This window comes from Canis lupus, chromosome 10 (genome assembly GCF_003254725.2).
Source record: "Canis lupus dingo isolate Sandy chromosome 10, ASM325472v2, whole genome shotgun sequence".
Lineage (NCBI taxonomy): Eukaryota > Metazoa > Chordata > Mammalia > Carnivora > Canidae > Canis > Canis lupus.
The window spans coordinates 18,229,127-18,249,581 of NC_064252.1; positions in this window are offsets into that span (position 1 = coordinate 18,229,127).

Here is a 20,455-nt window from a genome sequence, read left to right on the forward strand (position 1 = left end):
TGCTTACATTTGGCATTCGATTAATTATTCTTCTTAGAATATTAGAAATCTTAGAATTATTCTTCTTAAAATGACTGGTGGTTTTCACTTTCCTGTTGGACGGAGTTCTGCTAATGGGACGTTGGCATGGGACAGCCTGTGCGTGTCGGCAAGGAAGGGCCCCTTGGCATTGGGCTGTCCTCGCTCGAGTCAGGCTGGGGCTGCAGGCAGGCGGTCAGCACGCTGACCCGGGGTCAGCGACGGGTGTCAGCCTCGTGGGATCTCAGGGGCCCTCCAGTCTCCTCTGAGGAAAGAGGAAATCACGGCCTGGTCCTCAGGCTGCCGGTGCCCAAGGAGCAGATACAGGGGTGGGCGTGGGGCTGGGTGGGGGTCGCTCAGGGCCCTGGGAGGCAGACAGCGATGGTCCTTAAGACCATCCCGTGCCCTCCCGACCCGGCCCCGTGCACCCCTGTCCACACCCGGTGCTGGGGTGGCTTTCTGGGATGCTCTTCATCTGAGCGTCCTCAGCTCTTCCACTGGCCACGGACACTGTCCTCCATCCTGAGGGCCTCCTTGCCCTGCTCACCACCCCCAGGTTTTGGCACAACACAGGCTCCTCCAGGACCTTCGTCCCAGGCTGGGCCCCAGCATCTCCCACCGTCTCTCTGGACACACTGGGTGCAGGGGGCCAGCTCGTCCGCGGCAGGCCGTCCAGGTGGAGCAGGGCTCTGGGTGTTTGGTGAGGAGGATATGGAGGTGCCAGAGGCCCGGGGCCCCCAGATGGCGTTTCCTTCTCTGGCAGGTTCCTTCCTGCCGTGGGGATAAGCAGCAGGCTCCTTCTGACCCCTGACCTCGTGACCTTCTCCTGCCCCGGGTGGGCTCCTCCATCGTCCAGGGCCTGCACACAGCAGGTGCTAAATCAGTGCCTTGAACAAATGGAGTGCAGGGCACATTCTGGCTCTGGCCCTGGGCTGCACCCCCGTGCCCCGCCCCTAGGAGGGGTGAAGAGTGACCGCTGATCACACAGTGGCTGGGCCGGAGCCTGGGCCGCCCAGGGCTAGAGAGCTGTGAGGCCGGGCGTGCAGCGGGTGGCGACACCTGGGCCCCCCGAGGCCCCCGCTGGTCCAGTGGCCCCGACACAGCTCTTCTCCATGGACGGCCCATCCTCGGGTCCTGGGGCTCTGCAGGGCTGCCGCCCACTCTCTGACCTCCCACAGGATCGTTCCAAATTGGGGGCCAATCGGGAAGTGCCCGGATGCGGGGAGCCCGGCTCTGGACCCCCCGAGCTCCTCTTCCCACCCGACTGTGGTTCTCGGGGTACTGCCCCCCTTGGGTCCCCGACAAAGCCGAGTGGACCCAGCAGGACTACCCGTGCTTTCCCCGGTGACACTGTTCGCGGCAACTGTGGGAGCCCCACGGTGGCCCCACAGTGAGTGCCGTGTTTCCTGCCAGCAGCTCCCCGCTCCCTGACGATCGTGCGTGAGTCCCCCGGACAGTTGGACAGTCGCGCCATGCTGACCGTTCGCTCTGTGCCTGGGATGAAAGCCCGCCTGTCGGGGTGTGCAGGGCGCCACAGCCCTCCTCTCACCTCCTCGCCAGGTGTTCACACCGTGTGACCTGCCGTGATGCCGGCAGGAAGGCAGACCGACGGCATAGCTGGGACGCTGTCCCGTCAGATAAGGAGCCCTGGGTGCGGATTCCTCACTGCCGCACGTGTGAAGACGGAGCAGGGAAGAGCCCGGCCACCGAGCCAAGCGGGAGCGAGCGGACTCAGGAGGTAGATGCTCTGAAACTAGAAATGGTCTCAGAGGAAACCGCCAGGAGGGCAGTGGGTGTCACCAGGGTGCTACCCCAGCCGCTCCAGGACTGGAGGGACGCCCCGCGGTGAGCAGCGCACACATTCAACACTGACACCCTCTCTCCAGTGACTCCTCACGGTCAGTCCTGGCAGCAAGCAGGGCTGGGCAGTGGGGAGCAGGGCCGGGCAGCGGGGTGCAGGGCTGGGGAGTGGGGTGCAGTGTGAGGCAGCGGGGTATAGGGCTGGGCAGCGGGGAGCAGGGCTGGGCAGTGGGGTGTAGGGCCGGGCAGCAGGGTGCAGTGTGAGGCAGCGGGGTGGAATGCTGGGCGGTGGGGAGCAGGGCCTGACAGCACGGGGCAGGGCTGGACAGTGCGGTGCAGGGCTGGGCAGCGAGGTGTAGGGCCAGGCAGCAGGGTGCAGGGTGAGGCAGAGGGGTGGATGGCTGGGCAGTGGGGAGCAGGGCCTGACAACAGGGAGCAGGGCTGGACAGCAGGGTGCAGGGCCGGGCAGCAGGGAGTTGGCCTGGGCAGCGGGGAACAGGGCTGGGTAGTGGGGTGCAGGGCTGGGCAGCAGGGTATAGGGCCAGGCAGCAGGGTATAGAGCCAGGCAGCGGGGTGCAGTGTGAGGCAGAGGGGTGGATGGCTGGGCAGCGGGGAGCAGGGCCTGACAGCAGGGAGTAGGGCTGGGCAGCGGGGTGCAGGGCTGGGCAGCGGGGAGCAGGGCTGGGCAGGGAGGTGTGGGGCTGGGGAGCGGGGTGCAGGACCGGGCAGCGGGGAGCAGGGCCAGGCAGCGGGGAGCAGGGCTGGGCAGTGGGGTACAGGGCCAGGCAGCAGGGAGCAGGGCCGGTCTGTCTCCACCTCCCGCCACGGCCCAAGGCCGTGGTACCACAAACGCTGACAATTCAGTGCCGCTGTAGTCCGGGTGCCCCCGTTCCACTCACGCCCTCAGCAGGCTTGACTGTCCTATAATGTTTTTATTATTATTATTTTTATTTTTTAGAAGATATTTTATTGATTATTTGAGACACAGAGAGAGCAAGAGAGAGAGCGAGCATGAGTGACGGGAGGGGCAGAGGGAGAAGCAGACTCTGTCCCTGAGCAGGGAGCCCGATGTGGCACTCGATCTCAGGACCCCGAGGTCATGACCTGAACCAAAGGCAGACGCATCACCAATGGAGCCGCCAGGGGCCGTCTATAGCGTTTTCATGACTACATCCAGAATGCGTTACTATAACTCCTGGTCTTCATGTATGGAAACCGAGGCAGAGAGGACAGAGAACGGCCCTGTGTCACCCCCACATGGCGCAGGGTCACGTCCTCTTCTCTGTTTTCATTCGGTCTGTTTATTTTCTCTCTAAATGAGTGTTTACCCCTTTCAGGTTAATTTTGATACGAGTAATGCTGGGTCTTATGCTTCCTGCTAGCTCCTCCCATCTCGTCCACGTCTGCTGTCACGGACCTCCCGAGCCACTTGTTTCGTTGTGTTATTTTCACCTTTGAAATGGCTCCGATATTATTTGCCATCTCCAATTAGAAACCTACTCGTGTCCAAGAAGGTGCCGTGACCCGTGTGCTCCAAGAGCCTGGTCTGCTGTGGACACTGGGCAGTGCTGGAGGACCTAAGGACAGGAGGTGCTGTTGAAGGCGGGACAGCGTTTTCAGCACAACTTGCACCCTGCAGGGAAGAGGGGCCAAACCAGAGCCCGGCTGAAGCCAATCTGCTTTTCAAGGAGCCTGGACAAAGCAAAGACCTGCTCCTTGAGTGGGACGCTTGTTTCCCAGGTCTGCACCCTGGTCTGCACGACAGGTCACCTTGGGGGACCCCACTGAAAGCAGCCCAGGACCACCAGATGGGAGGCTGGAGGGGAGCAGACTGGTGGGGAGGAGATGGGGCTCCCCCAGTTCCACTCAGGATGCACCTGTGAACCCCATTCCTACATGTGTGAGGAAAGACGCTCAGAAGGAAAAGCAATAAGGCCAGCACTTGGGGTGCGTTGTCTCCAGAAACAACAAAAATAATAGGGCAGTTGGGAAAGGAGGGTAAGTATCTCTCTGTCTGTAGCTAGAGATGAAAAAGAACTGATTAGGAGTACTGAAAATAAACCTGTTGCTGCGGAAATAAAGATCCACTTCAATCGATGAGGTACATCTTACAATGTCCATGGAAGAACTTGGTCAGTAGGAAAGCATGGAGATTTCACCCCAACACAGAGCTGAGAGCTCAGAAACATAGCGAAAATCTTTATTTTACTTGGTAGAGAAAGAGAAAAGCCTGAATTGTTGATGATAATGTTATATTTACATCAAACATATATAATATCAGTAAACCACATTCATGGAAATAACACTTTTTCCCCCTCTAATTTACTAATATATATGTTTTTTAGACCCAGGAAGATTTCAGAAAGAAAGTGGTCATGTACTGAGGCCCCGCATGGGGATGGATATGGTGGAGGAAGCATGTGGATGAGGAGAAGGCAGTGCAGCCCGTGTCAATGGGGTACACGGCAGGGTCAGGAGGAAGGCGCCGAAATGGGGACTGCGGGTGTACAGTCAGGTGGTGGGGGTCCTGGATGCCAAGCTTGGGGATTTGAATCTTGTTCCTGGACAACAGGGAAGCCAGTGAGCATTCTGCAGTCCACGTGGGTGGACGTGGGTTCACTCCTGAGTGGTCGTGCCCCCAGCTTTGTTGAGATACAACTGACGTATAACATTGAGCAGGTTTAAGATGCACAACGTGATGATCTGATTCATACGTGTCGTGAAGTGAGATCCTGGTAGGTATAGCTGTCACCTCCATCCCCTCACATAATCATGGTGTTTTTGTTGTGGTGAGGACGTCTCAGACCTGCCCTCTCATCAGGATACGGTATTGTGAGCTGTACTCATCATGCCGTGCATCAGATCTCCAGACTCGGTCCTCTTAGAGCTGGAACTCATTCTCAGATATGAGTGGCCCTAGACAAATACATGAATTAAGCAAGATTTCAGAATATAAGGCCAGTTTACAAAAAATTACCCCACGTGTCTTTCTATATATTAGCAATACATAATTGGAAATAAAAATTCTAACAATATGGCTACTATTTACAATGACATAAAAAAGAGCTACAGAGAAGTCTAACAAGATGTGTGCAGAATCTGTAAAAAGAAAACCACAAAATATGGATGAAAAACAAATAAAAGGGCACAGATAAGCAAAGAGGCACGGTGTATTAATGACTTAAGACACCCAACCTTGCCGAGGTGTCAGCCTCCTGGCACTCGCCTACATCCTCAACGTGATCGCAATCCAGATCCTGTTATTACAGAAATCAACAAGTTGATTCTAAAATATGGAAAGACAAGGGAACTAAATCAGGCAAAATAATTTTGAAAAAGAAGAATAATGTAGAGAGAGTTAAGTCATTTGTTTTCAAGATTTGCTGGAAAACCACAACAATAAATCCTGTGGTGTTGGTGAAACATAGACATGCAGGTCAGCTGACATGAATAGAGTTATAGACCCAAACATATATGGCCAATTGATTATTCATGAAGGGGCAATGGCAATGCAATAGAAAAAGGATAATTTTTATTTTTTTTTGGCCAGTAATGCAAATACTATTGAATACCCATAAGCCCCAAAATCAGCCATGAGCCATACCTTGCCCTACACACACACATTAATCCAATTCATACCCTAAATATAAAATGTTAAATCATAAAACTGGTTTAAAAAGACCAGAAAACTTTTGTGACCAGATTTCTTAGATATGACACTAAAAGTGTGACCCATAAAAGAAAAAAAAAAAGTGATACATTTGAACTTCATCAAGATTAAAAACTTCTGCTCTTGAGAAGCCACCTTCAAAAAGTTGAAAGGAGGAGCTTAGACGGCACAATTGTGTTGGAGCTCATGTGTCTGAGGAAGAGTTCACATTCAGAACATATAAGTGATTTCCTAAGTTCAACATTAACAAAAGATTTGAGCAGAAACTTCACCCAAGAAGATACAGGATGGCAAATAAGCACCCAAAAAGATGCTCCATTAGGGGAATGCAGGCTGCTTCATGCGATATTTATGTCGCACACTACAAGGACGGTTAAAGTAGAAAATACCGACGATATCAAATGTAAGTGAAGATAGGGAGTCGGTGAAAATCTCATTCGCTGCTGGTGAGATGCAAGATGACAGAGCCATTTTGGAACAGAGTTTGGGCAAATGAATGAATGAATAAAGTAACAGTAAATGTGGGCAAATGAAAGAAAAAGGAATGGGAAGAAGAAATGAAAGCATCATTATTAGCAGACAGCATGATTTTAGACAGTCTAAGATAATCTCTAATAGAATTTAATAAGTTTGTTAGATACAGGGTCAATAGGGAAAAATTAATTAAATTTTTACGTAGCACCAATGAAAATGGGAAAATGAAATTTTGGAAGTGATATTACTCATAATCATGTCCTAAGACTTCAAGTTCATAGCGATGAAGAATATGAAATATGTGCCAGATCTTTACGATAAAAACTACAAAATATCATTGGAAGGGGTTGGAAGACGAAACATTGTAAGTTTATCTGTAAATCCAGAGACAAACTGACCTTAGATTCAAAAGAATTCCACTTAAAATCTCACTACAATATTTTTGTAGAAATTAGTAATTGATTATAAAAGTAACTTGATACGCCAATGACTAAGAATATGGAGAGTTTTGAGGATAAAGAACAAAGTTGGAGGCTATGAGATATAAACTCTTATTTTAAACTTGTAGCCATTGAAGCAGTAATACAAGAGAATTGAACACAATGAAGTGCCCCAGAAATAGATGAACACATGTAGATACTTGATTTATGAAAAAAAAAAAAAAGATGGGGGCACCAAATAACATTGGAGAAAAAGCAGGCAATTTACGTAAATGGTGCCGGATGAAATGAATGCCCTGATCCATAGTTGTCCCAATGGAAAACATTTGTATCTCGACCCTACTTTATAGCATATATAGAAATCACTTTGTGAATGGTAAATCAATATAGATTTTAGGATATAAAATAGGAAAATAGCTTCATAAATCTGGGGCAAGCAAAGATTTCTTAAGCACAAAAAACTCTAAACATAAAGCAAAAGATTGATGAATTGGTCTTCAGGATTAGGGAATTCTGTTCAACAAAAGACATTTTTGAGGGGTGATGAACAAAGTCACAAAGTTGGAGATGACGTGTGTGATGTGTAAAACTTAACAGAGGACTGTGTTTTAGAATATGCCAAGAACTTTCTCAGATTAATAAGAAAAAAACCCCAATCTGCCTAATAGTAAACAAGTACAAAGGCATGAATGAGCATCTCAGATAAGTTGGTATCTGTAGTCCAAATGGCAAACCACGTATGAGAAGCTGCTCAATCCCAGGGTCATCTGGGATAAGCAGTTGATATCATGTGGGATACATGCACCTGCCAGAAGTGTCAACATTTTAAAAAAAATGACAATATGAAATGTTGGTGAGCATTTGGAGCACCTAGAAGGCTTACACACTGCTGCTGCTGGTGTGGGGTGGTTAACAGGTACAACACTCTGGAAAACAGGTGTGGGCATACCTGCGTATGACCTTGTGGTTCTAGCCCATGCGTACACTCAAGAGGAAGGCACCAAACACACATACAAAAATATTGCCAGCAACACTATTTGTCATAGGCCTGAACAGGACACCTGAACAGTCCAATGTCCATCAATTCGCAGAACAGATAAGTCAGCTTTTATATATTCATGTGACAAATTAGTATTGGAAAGTGAAAATAAATGCAATGGAACAATAGACAACAAATCTTAAAACCTCAATTGATTTGGGGCTTAGGAATGTAGACACAAAAATCGACGTCCTGCATGATCCTATTTATATGAAATGTAGAGAAGGGCACGCTGCTTGAGTAATAAAATCCTCACGGTGGTGAGCTCTGGGGAGACAGGGTCCTGTGGTTTGAAGGAAGGATGGCGGCGATCTCTGTGACCTGATGGACTCCTGGGTGTTCCACTTCAGCGCGTATGTGTGACCCTTCAGTTAAAACGAAACCCTCCTCGAAGCCATTTCTCGAAGAATGTACTAGGAAGGAGAGAATCGGCCCTGGGAGAAGAGTCTGAAATGCAAGAAGGCATCAACGAGGCAAATTGTAAACAAACGTTCACTTCATAACACAGTAAAACAAGGTCTGATCCGCAGAATTTGAAAATGAGAGACCTAAAATATTAAATGAAAATAAAATTACATCAGGGAGGTGTCATCCCCTCCGAGATCCTGGTTTGTGCAGGAAAATGATAAAGACGCCAATTACAATTCTACACTGATGAGCATGCTAGTGTTCACGGAATCACTTTTGACAAAGTAGAAGGAACGTGTGTGAGTTTCAACTCAAAGCATGGACGAGAATGTCCATAAATATTCAATCAATCAAAATAAGGCAACAAAACGAGAACACAACACTGAACACGAAAGAGCCAGAAACACGAAACCAAGCCCAGGCCAGAAGAGCGTGTCTCTCATTTCACTGCGATGGCAGAGGAAGCAGACTGCCTGCTCCATGAGTCCTCCTTGATGCACTTGCTTGTCCGCAAGGGGGGGGGGGAAGTCCAACTGGATCCCTACCTCACACCGTACACCAAATAGACTCCAGGGGGATTCAGAAGTTAACTGAAATCCAAAACTCTAAAAAAAACAAAAAAACCCAAAAACTATTGAAGCTATAAGACTATGTTTATGTCTTTGAGATGGTGATGGATTTCTCAAGTAAAACACAAACAACCCAGGCAACCGATAAGGGAACATGTTGATAAAGTCAACCCCGTTAGGCCTGAGAAATGCGCTTCCTCAAAAAGCGGCATTGGGAACCGACCATCTTGGTCAGAAACGAGGGAAGCTTGTGCCACAAGCATAACTCACAAAAGCGTGAGTTTGGGTTACACATTGCTGCATAACAAACCACGGGGTCTCCGTGGCCTAAAACAGCAATCGCTACGACCTGCACGGCTCTGTGAGCTGCTGGGTTCAACCCGCTGGTTCTTGTTTGGGTTCCTGATGCTGGGCTGGGACGGTGGGAGGGCGGCTGGGCTGGCGTCCTGCTGGGCTCTTGGGCTGCAAGAGCAGGGAGCGAAGGCTGCGGACCCCAGGTCGCTCACGGGGTCGCCTGACGCTCACGGGGTCGCCTGATGCTCACGGGGCAAGGAAGTTATGTTGGCTATTTTTTTTTTTAAGATTTATTTACTTATGATAGACACAGATAGAGAGAGGCAGAGACACAGGCAGAGGGAGAAGAAGGCTCCATGCCGGGAGCCTGATGCAGGACTCAATCCCGGGACCCTAGGATTGCACCCTGGGCCAAAGGAGGCACTGAACCGCTGAGCCACCCAGGGATCCCCTATGTTGGCTATTTTTGGAGAGAAACTACCACCTTCTCCAAAATATTTGAAGATCTTCTAAAAACCCGTAAGAAAAAAGACAAGGAGCCTGGTAGCTCGACAATCTGGCAAAATAAAATAAAAATAAAAATAAAATAAAATAAAATAAGATAAAATAAAATAAAGTAAAGTAAAGTAAAGTAAAATAAAATAAAATAAAATAAAATAAAATAATAAAACATCAGCAAATAAAACAAATAAATACCCAGAGGAAGTTGCAGGTCTGCCTCATGGACGAGGATGCTCAGGGCTGCAGGACATGGGCTGGGGGCACGGTCTCGGGATGCGGTGGTGCAGATTGGCATCGTGGGCACAAGTGGCCTCGGGGCAGAGGGGAGCACATGCCCCGTAAGTCTACTTTGATGCGATTCAGAGACCTTCGTGCCTCAAAGCAGATAGTTCAGGGCTGAGACACGCGGGGACCCGCTGGCCTGCAGGTCCGGGTGGGGTGGGAGTGAGCGTGTGTGCCGGGCATCACTCTGCAGGCAGGACGCGGGGACCCGGGGCCTCCTTGTGATTCTTGGAACTCCGCGTGGGGTGCTCCCCTGCAGTAGGCGCCTGGCCTTCAAGAAGGGGCATAAATACTGTTTTTTGGGGGGGGTCCCGTGCCACTCCACGCTGGATTCTGCTGGTGGCATCTGAAGCGGGCTCCTGATCAGGCGGGGAGGCCTTGCCCACGTGGGCAAACCCGAGCTGGCTGGCTCCTCTGGACAGAGGAGAGAGGCCCAGGCAGGGCCTGATGCCGCAGGGGCACAGCTGACTTGTACTCCGTGACCTCCTTCTGAGTCACGTTTCCCTGCTAGAAAAATATAGTTTGTGTTTTACCAAAAAATTGGACTCTGGTGTGCTCATGAGGACAGTGCGGCCGCCAGGGGCAGGTGGAGGGGACGTGTGGGGGCGGTGGGGACCACAGGTGTGCGGCCCGTCCCGGGGGTGTCCCAGGAGTGGGAGCCCCACGTGGCCCGGCCAGGAGAGGAGATGAGGCAGGGATGGGTCGGGACCAGACTGGGTGGCAGGAGCCCTCGGGTGCCCGTGGGGACCCCGCATCGCCCCCCCTCAGCAGGTGTCATGACATCTGAGGTGCCCAGCAGCTCCCTGGAGGGAAAGCAGGGGAATGGCCCACGTGCCACCGCCCCTTGAAGGTGGCTTTACCTGGGGGACGACCTTGGTGACCTTGGGAGTGCGTAGGTTGGTGTAGCTGCGACGGCTTCGTCTTTCCTCCCTTATGATGCGCCAGTCGGGGGCGAGAGCGCACGGGGCTCAGCCACCAGGGGCTGAGTAAGCGTGTGTCTTGGGGCGAGGGAGGCGGGCGCCAGGCCCCCCCCCCCCACCCGTCCAGCTCCGTTCCCGCTGCAGCCTGGGGGGGACGCTTGTGCTCGGTGCCCGTGGGGACGCCCCCTTTGTCTGGCGTGGGCTAGCACTGCTAGTGCGCTTTTTGCAGCTGTGGGTTCTGGAACCATTGTGGGGGATTATCGAGGTGCCACCAGGGCTTCATTATCACAAGTGGCCTCTGCGTCCCCGTGTCCCTGGCCGTGGTCACGGTCAGCGGGTGTCCTCGGGCTCTGGGGCCGAGGGGAGTGGGGGCGATGTTCAGTTCCTGCTGTTCCCTGTGGGGCACAGATGGGGGGTGGGGCAGGAGGGCCGCCAGGACCCCTCTCGGCAGCCTGGGAGCTGGGCCCGGAGGGACACCTGGCCCAAGCGTCCCCTGGTCCCACCCGTCCATCACCTTGCCCGATTCTGCTGCTCCTGCGAAAACAGCTTCTAAATACGGACGTCCTGGCACTAATTATAGCACAGATTGCGCGGGGAGCTCGCGGCCTGCGCCGTGGCAATCCAGATTAAACAATTAACCTTGATGTCACTGCAATTATTAAGATACTTTAGCAAAATGAACTAATTTCCCCACAGGATGTTGAACTGAAACCAACTTTCACTCTCTTTAAGATGCCAAAATAGGAAATGTTAATGGGAAATTACCTTCGGATGTTTAATAAATCTCCGGGGCCCATGGCTCCCTGTCAATCTGGGCCGCGGTGCCCACTGGCTGGACCCGATGTACGAGCAGAGCGTCCTGGGCCGGTGCCCTGTGCGCGGGACGTGGGCAGCTCGGGTGGCCACCTCGCATCCCCGTCAAGGTCACCCTGTCCGGTTGCCCGGACCAGGAGCCGCAGGACAGAGGCCCCGCCAGGCATCGCGTCTCCTGGGGTCCAGGTGGGCGCTTCTGGGGTGCCCGCCGGCCCCTAAGCCCCGAACAGGCTGTGGCGGGGGTGCGTCCCTGCCCCGGGCCTACCCAGCCTCCCTCGCACAGGTGCCCGGGGGGCTTGGAGGCTGGTCCGGAGCCTGCGGCGGGTGTGGACCTGCAGGTGCGGCTCCTCTGCCAACAGCAGCCGAGAACGATGCGCTTTGCGTCTGTGCAAATCACGCTCATCTGACCTTTCCTCTCCTGGCGTTTGCTCGAACCGGTTAGCAACTTCAACTAGTGTATTTTAAAGTTGCCATTATCTTTGAAATTATGAGATGAGTGGCAAAAGTGTCATGGGTAATTTTAACTCAGTGAAAGTGAGCTCATGAGGAAAGGGGGCTGCACACGCTCAGCCCTGAAGTCCTGAGGCTCACTTCCCCTTCGGGCAGGTGGGGAGCGCAGGTGGCAGGTGAGGAGGGGCAGGCAGGTGGGATGGAGGAAGGACAGCAGGTGAGAGGGGGTAGCATGCTCTGCATCCTCCCCTGAACTCCTACCTGGAAACAGGCCGACTCACCTGAGGTTGAAGATACCGAGCAGGTGGACAGACAACCAGCTGTGCTGCAGCGTCCTCTCCTGCGTCCCCCGCCCGCTCAGTAGGCTCCACTCCAGCCGCTGCAGGGACACAGGCTCTTTCTGTCGCCGGCTCACTGCTGTCCTGTCCCGACTTGGGCGCCGGGTCGCTGCCTTCAGGGCACCTGTGGGGTCGGGCTGACACGGGGAGGGCAGCCGGTGTGGACGGGCTGCACGAGGACGGGGGTGCTCAGGCTTCCCAGCACTCAGGGCCGCCCGCATTCCTCGGCCACCTCTGCTCCCGCCGCCGCATCTCCTTGAAGCTGAGCCTCATGCTCCCCCATGGGGGCCCCTGGGGTGACGCTGAGCCACCCAGATAACCCACGACCACCCCGCATCTCAGATCTGTGAGCTAATCCTACCTGGCTTGCCACGTCAGGGAGCTCCCCTGCGTGACCTGAGGTCGGGGGGTGCCTCCTGGGCTGGGGTGCGAGTGTCCTGGTGCTGACCCAGTCCCGTGTCGCAGTGGGTCTAGGAGAAAGGCTCTGGCACCGACGGGCTGGCCTGGACCAGGAGCTCAAGCTGGGGCATCCTGGGAGGCGGACCCCACCCTGTGCCCAGGACGGGGCACCTCGGGGTGACCTGCACTGGCTGAGGACGGGGCTCCCTCAGCGCGCTCCTGCTTCTGGACGCGTTGGTCACCCACTCCTGGACGCTGTGCCTCATCATAGTCCACCCCCGATAGCCGTCTCGGCTGACGGCCCCTCACGGTGATGTAGGGGGGACATCGAGCGCCTGCTGGGGGCACAGGGTCGGTGCCCACTGCCAGACCCTCTTGATGGGGTCGTGAGGTTCCAGGTGGGGCTCCGGGTGGCCGCTCGGCCAGCTGCCCCCTTCCCTGGGATGAGTAGCGGGGAGGCCTAGGGGTCGGGGTGCCGGTTCCTACAGTCGTGTCACAGACCAGAGGACACTGGTGGCCTCCACGCCGTACCTCGGCCTCACAGTCTCCGTGTGGGCCACGTGGGAGGCTGGGCTGAGCTGGGTTCCTCAGGCACCTCACCAGGCAGGCGACTGTCGCTGGCGGCTGGCCCCTCGTGAGGAGGCCTGGGGGCAGGACTGCAGCCCTGAGTGACTGCAGGAACTGTGTACAAGGCCAACACGTGGACCACAGCCTGGGACTGAGCCCGGGACCCAGGGACACCGGGAGGCTGTGCGGTGGCCATTGGGAGCCTGTGTGGGAACTTGTCACAGAAAACGGGTCTCTGCCCCTGCCTCTGGGTGACACGGTGGCCAGGACGTGCCAGGACGCGGTGGGCATGCGCAGAGGCTCCCACACCCGGGAGCTCCTGGGACGGGGCAGCCACGGTGAGCATGGGGGGGTGTGCACAGGGTCCCGCTGCCCCACGTCTGGTCCGGGGCTGCGCCTGTGCACATCCACTCGGGAGCCCCCTCCCCAGCTCCCGGGGTCTGGGTGGGCCAGTCCCAAAGCGGGCCCTGCTCCACCATTTCCACGCTCCCTGGGCATTGCACACGCAGAATAGCTCGCAGGCGGTGGCTCCTCCTTCTGCACACAAAGGGCACCGCCTGCCATCAGCTACGGGTGTGAGCAGCAGCGCACACATGGTCTCTAACAACACCGAGGATGCGGGGGGCTCCGGGGCCCGGCCGTGGCTGAGACGGATGCCGTGCCATTGGGTCCTTGCTGCAGAGGCACCCGAGGACCGGCCCCCCAGTCCTGCACCCCTGGAAAAGCTGGTACTGCCGCCGTGTCCAGGCTGCTCCCGCGCGGGGACAGACGACAGCTGGTGCCGTGGCCCCGGGACGTGGACGGGGAGGTGGGGCGAGGGTGGCAGCGGGTGGAGGGCTGATGGATGGGGAAGCTGCTCCCAGGACACTCACGCCGGCTGTGGACACAGCCGCTGCGGCGCGTGCTCTCCATTCCCGGCCAGGGACCAGCTGCGGTGTCTCCGTCCCACCCCTTCTGTGCATGGAACACGCGACGGAGCAACCTCTGTGTCTCTTCAGGAGAAAACAGGGCTCCTGTGTGTTTCTGGCGGGTTCGGCATCCGTCGGTGACCCAACGGCCTGGACCTGTAATCGTGATCCTGACAATTAACTAGATGGGTGTGTGTGTGTACTTGTGCCAGTGTGTGTGTGTGTGTGTGAACGCATGTATGTGTGTCTGTACATACATGTGTGCGTGCCTGCGTGTGCCCAAGTCTGTGTGTCCCCGTGTGTGCATAAGTGTTATGTGCTTGTGCATACATGTGTGCATGCATGCATGTGTACCTGTGGGTGCACGTGGGTTTATGTGTGGACCATTGTGTATCATGCATGTGTGCCCTTGCGTGTGTGTGCCCGTGTGTGCATGCGTGCGTGTGCACATAGACCTTCATGATTTACCAAATGTGCTTCAATCTGTCGCCTGACGGGGTTTCACATGAGCCTGAGATGCTCATTCCCACTTCGTGTGGGAGGAGCCTGGCTCAGAGAAGCCGAGTGACCCCGGGTCTCCTGCAGGTCACAGGTGACCCGAGTGGCAGGCAGGTGGCGGCTGCACACACAGGCTGATGCGCATCTGGGGTGACGTGGTGAAGTGGAGCCCGTGGGGGTGCCGGCACCTCGCTGGGGACGGCAGCGCATGCTGTGCAAGGCGCCACTATCGCTGCTCCTCAGGGGAGCCGGCTCTGTGCAGGTGGGCCACCCCCGGGCTGCTGCATGTCGTGCGTGGGAGCCTTGTGGGGACTCGGGCGGGGCTGACACGGGGCCTGTGCCAGGGCAGGGACTCGAGGCCCTGAGCCCAGTGCCCCGGTGGTTTGGCCTTTAGCCGAGAGACGCCACAGCTTTTGTGCCCCAACGGCAGGTGCACTGAGGCCCGTCAGATGTACTGGCCTTCGCGGCGTGGAGGAGCTTTAATCACAGTTGCTGTGGAGAAAGGGGGGTCCCGGGGAGCTTTCCTTTGGGAGGAGCAGTTGAGCCGGACCCGCAGGGTGGGAAGGAAGGCGCGGCCATCTCCAGGAACTGGTGCCCGAGGCCACAGGTCCCCCAGACTCCGGGAAAGCGGGTGTGGCATCTGGCTTGTGGCCGTGACCTCCCCCTGGGGCTGTGCCAGGGCCGCCCTGTCTGCAGAGGGTGACGTGAGGCCCCTGCAGCTGTGTGTGAGGAGGGTGTCACGTGGTGGGCTCCGGGGGGGCCAGGGCGCCTGCTGGCCACTTCCTGGGGGAGGGCGCGTGCTCCTCCACGAGGCGGGCAAGGCCGAGGCCCGCGGGGCATCACGCCACACGCCAGCGGGGAACGTGGCGAAGGGCTTGTGCCGGGGGCCGGGAGGGTGATGTGATGCGGGCCAGAGGTCTGGGGGCAGAGGGCTGGACGCACTGGTCCCCCTCCGCACGGCCAAGGACGGGTGATGGGGAGACGGGTCCGTACACACCACCCCGCCGGAGCGCCTCCGGGGCGATGTGGACCAGGCTGCGGCTGCACGCGGGGCCAGTGGACACAGCAGGACCGCAGGCCGCCCGGCCCGCGAGCCTCGGGTCCCTTTGGAAACGGGGCCTCCGTGCCGTGTCCTCGGCCCTTCACAGCCATGGGCTGCGTCCACGGTCGGGGGCCAGGCACAGGTGTGGGCAGGGAGGTCATGGGCGCCTCCAGTTACCCAGACACTGCTGGGGACCGAGGATGGAAGTGGGAGTTTGTCCTGCATGCCGGAGACTCCCCGGATGGTGCGGGAGACAGGCAACGGGGCCGTGGGACCCACGTAGGCCTCAGCAGATGCTCCACTGAAGTGCGTGGCCCCCCGCGGCTCGGCGGCAGTGGCACCCCTTCAGCGGCGCAGACGTTGTTAAAGACCCCGACATGGGAGGATCCCTGGGTGGCTCAGCAGTTTAGCATTTGCCTTTGGCCCAGGGCGCAATCCTGGAGTCCCGGGATCGAGTCCCATATCGGGCTCCCGGCATGGAGCCTGCTTCTCCCTCTGCCTGTGTCTCTGCCTCTCTCTCTCTCTCTGTCTATCATGAATAAGTAAATAAAAAAAATATATACAAAAAGACCCCAACGTGAAGTGGGACTCCCTGCTCCCCCGGGGCCTGAGTAGTTTCGAGGTGTGGGGCTGGAGCAGAGCCGAGACAGGGCCCGCCCAGGTGTGGGGGGGAGGCGCGCACCAGCCCGGGGGTCGCAGAGGCCGTCACGGAGCGAGGAGCAGGGAAGGTGGGGTGTGGCCGTGCTGCTCAGACAGGTGCCCACACGCATCCCTGAGGGATCAGGAGAGAAGGGCCTGACGGGGAGCGTCCTCGCCACCTCGGTGTCAGCGACAGGCAGCCCAGGGCGATGTCACACGGCGACGGGGAGCCGGGGCTGCACATGCAGAACCCCGGGGCCACTGAGACGCCTTGTGAGGTTTGTTTTCATGTGATAAGTTACAGGAGATGTTTAAGCAGCGACAGGACGGTGACCTTGGGAGCTGTGTCACCGTCCCCCGCCTCCCACTGGTGCCCACAGCAGCCCCAGGCCTTGCCAGATGTGGCTAAAGGGACATCCCGCCCCGGGTCCCAGGTCCCCGGCCCTGGCCTGCCACCCAGCAGGCCCCGCCCAAGCCCCAAGGGGCTGCTGCCAGCGCTAAACGGAGGAGACGCTGTCCCTGTGGAGCCTGGTGGTCCTGGAGTCCCCCTGTCCCCTCCGTCCCCCTGTCCCCCCATCCCCTCCGTCCCCCGGTCCTTCCCATCTCCCTGTCCCCTCTGTCCCCCTGTCCCATCTGTTCCCTGTCCCCTCTGTCCCCTCGTCCCCCCGTTCCCCCATCCCCCTGTCTCCTCCATCCCCCCTGTACCCCTGTACCCCTGTCCCATCCGTACCCCCTGTCCCTCTGTCCCCTTGTCCCCCTGTTCCGCCGTCTCCTCTGTCTCCCCGTCTCCTCCATCCCCCTGTCCCCTCCACCCCCCTGTCCCATCTGTCCCCCCATCTCACCCGTCCCCCCGTCCCCTCCAAGCCCAGCAGCCTGCTGGCCCCAGCCCTCCTCTGTGCAGGGAGCCAAGAACGGCTCCACGTTCCACTTTATTAGCTCTACGCGCCTCATTTCTGGCCTCGGAAGCCTTTTGTTTTATTGAAACTTTAAATAATTTCTTAGTGCTTAAATCAAAGGGAATGTAGTTCATAAAATTTAAGGAACAGACACATTTATCACCTCGCCCTGGCCATGTCCACCTTGAGGCTCCTTGGGAGGCTCCTGGAGCCTGGAGACCACGGGAGAGGGCGCTCACTCTCGGAGCCGAGTGATGATGGCCTGTGCAGCCGCCTCCCTCGGACTCTGCTCTGGGCAAGGCCGGACCCTGGCTCAGCCTGTACCCACCTGTCCACGTCCATGTCCATGGCCACATCCAGCAGAAGCTCTGTCCTGATTCCAGGATCTGGAGCTCTGGGTTCTTGGGGCCTGTGGGGACCTGGTACACAGTGGGTGCCTAATAAGTGTCTGCTGGAGTGGATTCAGGGAAGTGAAGGGGAATGGGGCCTCTGCCTGCCTGACCTCCCTGCCCCTCACACTCACACTCTCCGTCCCAGGGACTCGCCCCGCGGGAGGCGTGGATGCACTCCGGGAGGGGACCGGCTGCCTGCTGCCCAAGCCTTGACCCGGGGACTATCAGGCAGGCCCCTGGACCTCGGGCGTGGCCTTGGCTGACCTGGGGAGCCTCTGGTGATGGTGGGCCTCGGACATGCTGCTGGCCACAGGCACCCAGGGCGAACGGAGCAGAGGCCACTCCCCTCCCGCACCCCCCAGGCGGTGCTCCTGTGTCTCTGCTTCCTGTGCCGCTGTCACCGATCTTTCCAATGGCTGCATCCTAGTGAGGGCCGATGGGCATGAGGGGGGCAGGAGACAGGGCTCCCCCGAGCCCCATCTGCTCTCGGCTGGGCAGCGTCCTGCGGGTGACAAGGCCCTTCTTGGAACTCGTATCCAATCACGCTGGGCTCTGGGCTGTGTCCCATGGCAGCGTGGGCACTTCCGGCGTGTCCTGTCCCACGGTCCTCTTTTCATGGCTGTTCAGGTGAGACCTGGGGTCTCCTGTAAACAGGAAAGGGTCTGGGGAGCTGGCCTGGAAGTACAGCCTGGACAGGGACCCTGCCGTGCCCACCCACGTGTCTCACCTGTAACTGGCCCCTGGTCCCATGAGGATGCTGGGAGACAGGGCCCGGGTGCATGGGTGCCCAGCTGGCCTCCCGTGTGGGAGGTGCCCATGTCCCCGTGTTGACACGGAACCTGGCCTGACAACACTGAGCCTTGGAGCTTTGCAAGGAATGGAGCTTGGAGCGTGGCCGGGGCTGGGAGGGCAGGTGCAGAAGTGAGGCTGCGGTCTCCACGTCAAGGTAGGGTCTAGATAGGAGCTTGTGCAGAAGCAGGGCGCAGGACCCCTGCCATCTGGCAATATGTCACGGCCTGTCTGTGGCTTCTCTCATGCTGTTCTCATGAGGTCTTTAAATTTTCATGCAGGGATGTCTTATTTCACCAACCAAATTACAAAATCCCACAGGCCAGGACTGTACTTGCATTTCCCCTCTATCTCTGCCAGAACCCGGCACGCACACCGCTCTCAGGGGCCATGCGTCTGGGGTGGAATGGAGGCCGGGCCAGGTGAAGTCCTTGCAAGGCCGTGGGCACCGCTGGGGAGCTCCCCGTAGGTGGTGCCCAGGAGCCAGGGCGGGGGTGCACGTAGACGGGGGTTCATTGGTCTCGTATACAGGGCTGAACTCTTCCAGAGACTGGCCAGGTCCCAGAGTCCCCACAGGCCCCCTTTTTTGGCCCCACGCAATGAGTCGGGGAGCTGTACTTTAAGATGCCTGCACTTAGAACCATTTTGCTTTGGGAGCTCTGGGCTGGCGTGGGCCAAGGCCAGAGGAGGAGAGTGGATGGATAGTCCTGGCCCCAGCCGTCGCTCAGCCAGTGTTTGGTGGAGTCGGGGGCAGTCAGGGGAGGAGCGTGTGCTTCAAATGAGGGAAAAACTTATAAAAGAAAAACCAGGTTTCCTTCATAATTTTAGCTTCTAAGGACCGCCAGGCTGGAGAGACGTATCCTGACAAAAGCCTCATACCTCAGCCTGCTGTATGTCAGTCCTTCATTCTCACCATCACTATGTCTGTGGGTAGGTTGAAAGGTATCGGGTGCCAAAGCGTCTGGCAAAATGAGCCATTGTGGCTATGATCACTGCAAGATAGTGATGAATATGGTGGTGGTGAGGGCACTGGTGATTGTGGCGGTGATGGTGGTGGTGGTGGTGGTGGTGATGTGATGATGATGATGGTGAGGATGGTGGTGGTGATGGTGGTGATGATATAATGCTGGCAATGATGTCAAGAGTGCGTACGTTGGTTTAGCACAACACAGAGAGATCTCCTTGAGCAAACAGTGGACCTATAGGGGCCACAGAAGAGAGACAAACATTCCCAAAACCATTAACAATTTTAGGCTTCTAATTCAACACTGAGACCCAAGAAATGATAAATTCCACTTGTGATCAAGTCAAAGGCATTTTCAGCCCCTACAGGACGGTGAGAAGGCATTTAGTTCCCTGTGCCGGGTCCAGGCACATGTTTCAACAACTCGCTTCCCCATCATGGCCGTATCATCCCCCAAATGTTTGGCTCCCCTGAGCACAGATGGTGCCACCGGGCCTAATAGTGGGCAGGGTAGGAGTGCCTTGTCCTGACCCGGCAGTGACCTGGCCCCATGGCCTGTATCCTGATTTTTACAGAATATCCTCTGTAGCTAAAAGCATGAGCATTTGCATGGGAACCGGCTTTATGAGCGACATAAACATTTATTTAAAGAGAAATAAAAATAGCAACATAGAAAATAAGAACATAACTGCCCCCTGACTGTGTTGTGCCTCCCCCAGCCTCTGAGAGCATAATTACGTGCATGGAAATTTTGTAGCTCCTGTCAAGTACATCTATGAGAAACACTAATTTTAAAGACTTTATAATGCAGCAATAAAATTTCTGCTCCAGGCTAAAATATCATGGATCAAGGTGTCACCCAGGAGCTAATAATGTTATAGCCCTTCAATTCATGTCTCGATACTTAAGTTGTAAATGGAGAATTAATATCAAGGTAGGCATTTTCAGCAACTGCAATTTTTTTCTGTCCCTGAATTTGGTGTTATTTAAATTAAGAAATTTCAAAGTATGTCAAATGTCACTTTCATCCCGACACAAGTGTTTCCTGTGCCGACCTGGGTGCCGCTCACGTGTCCTGGGTCCCCTGCTGATGTCCCTGAGTGCCGTCCTCACCCCTGCTGGCTCTGCTCCAGCCACACTGACTTTCTTACAAGAAAGAACTAGAAGATTTATATTAAAAAATTTTTATTTAGTTTTCAGCATAGTTAGCATAGAGCGTAATATTAGTTTCAGGTGTAGACTCTAGTGATTCATTACTTGCGTATGACACCCAATGCTCATTGTGACAAGTGCCCTCCGTCACCCCGACCCCCATTTCCCCCATCTGTCCTGCCCCCGTCCCCTC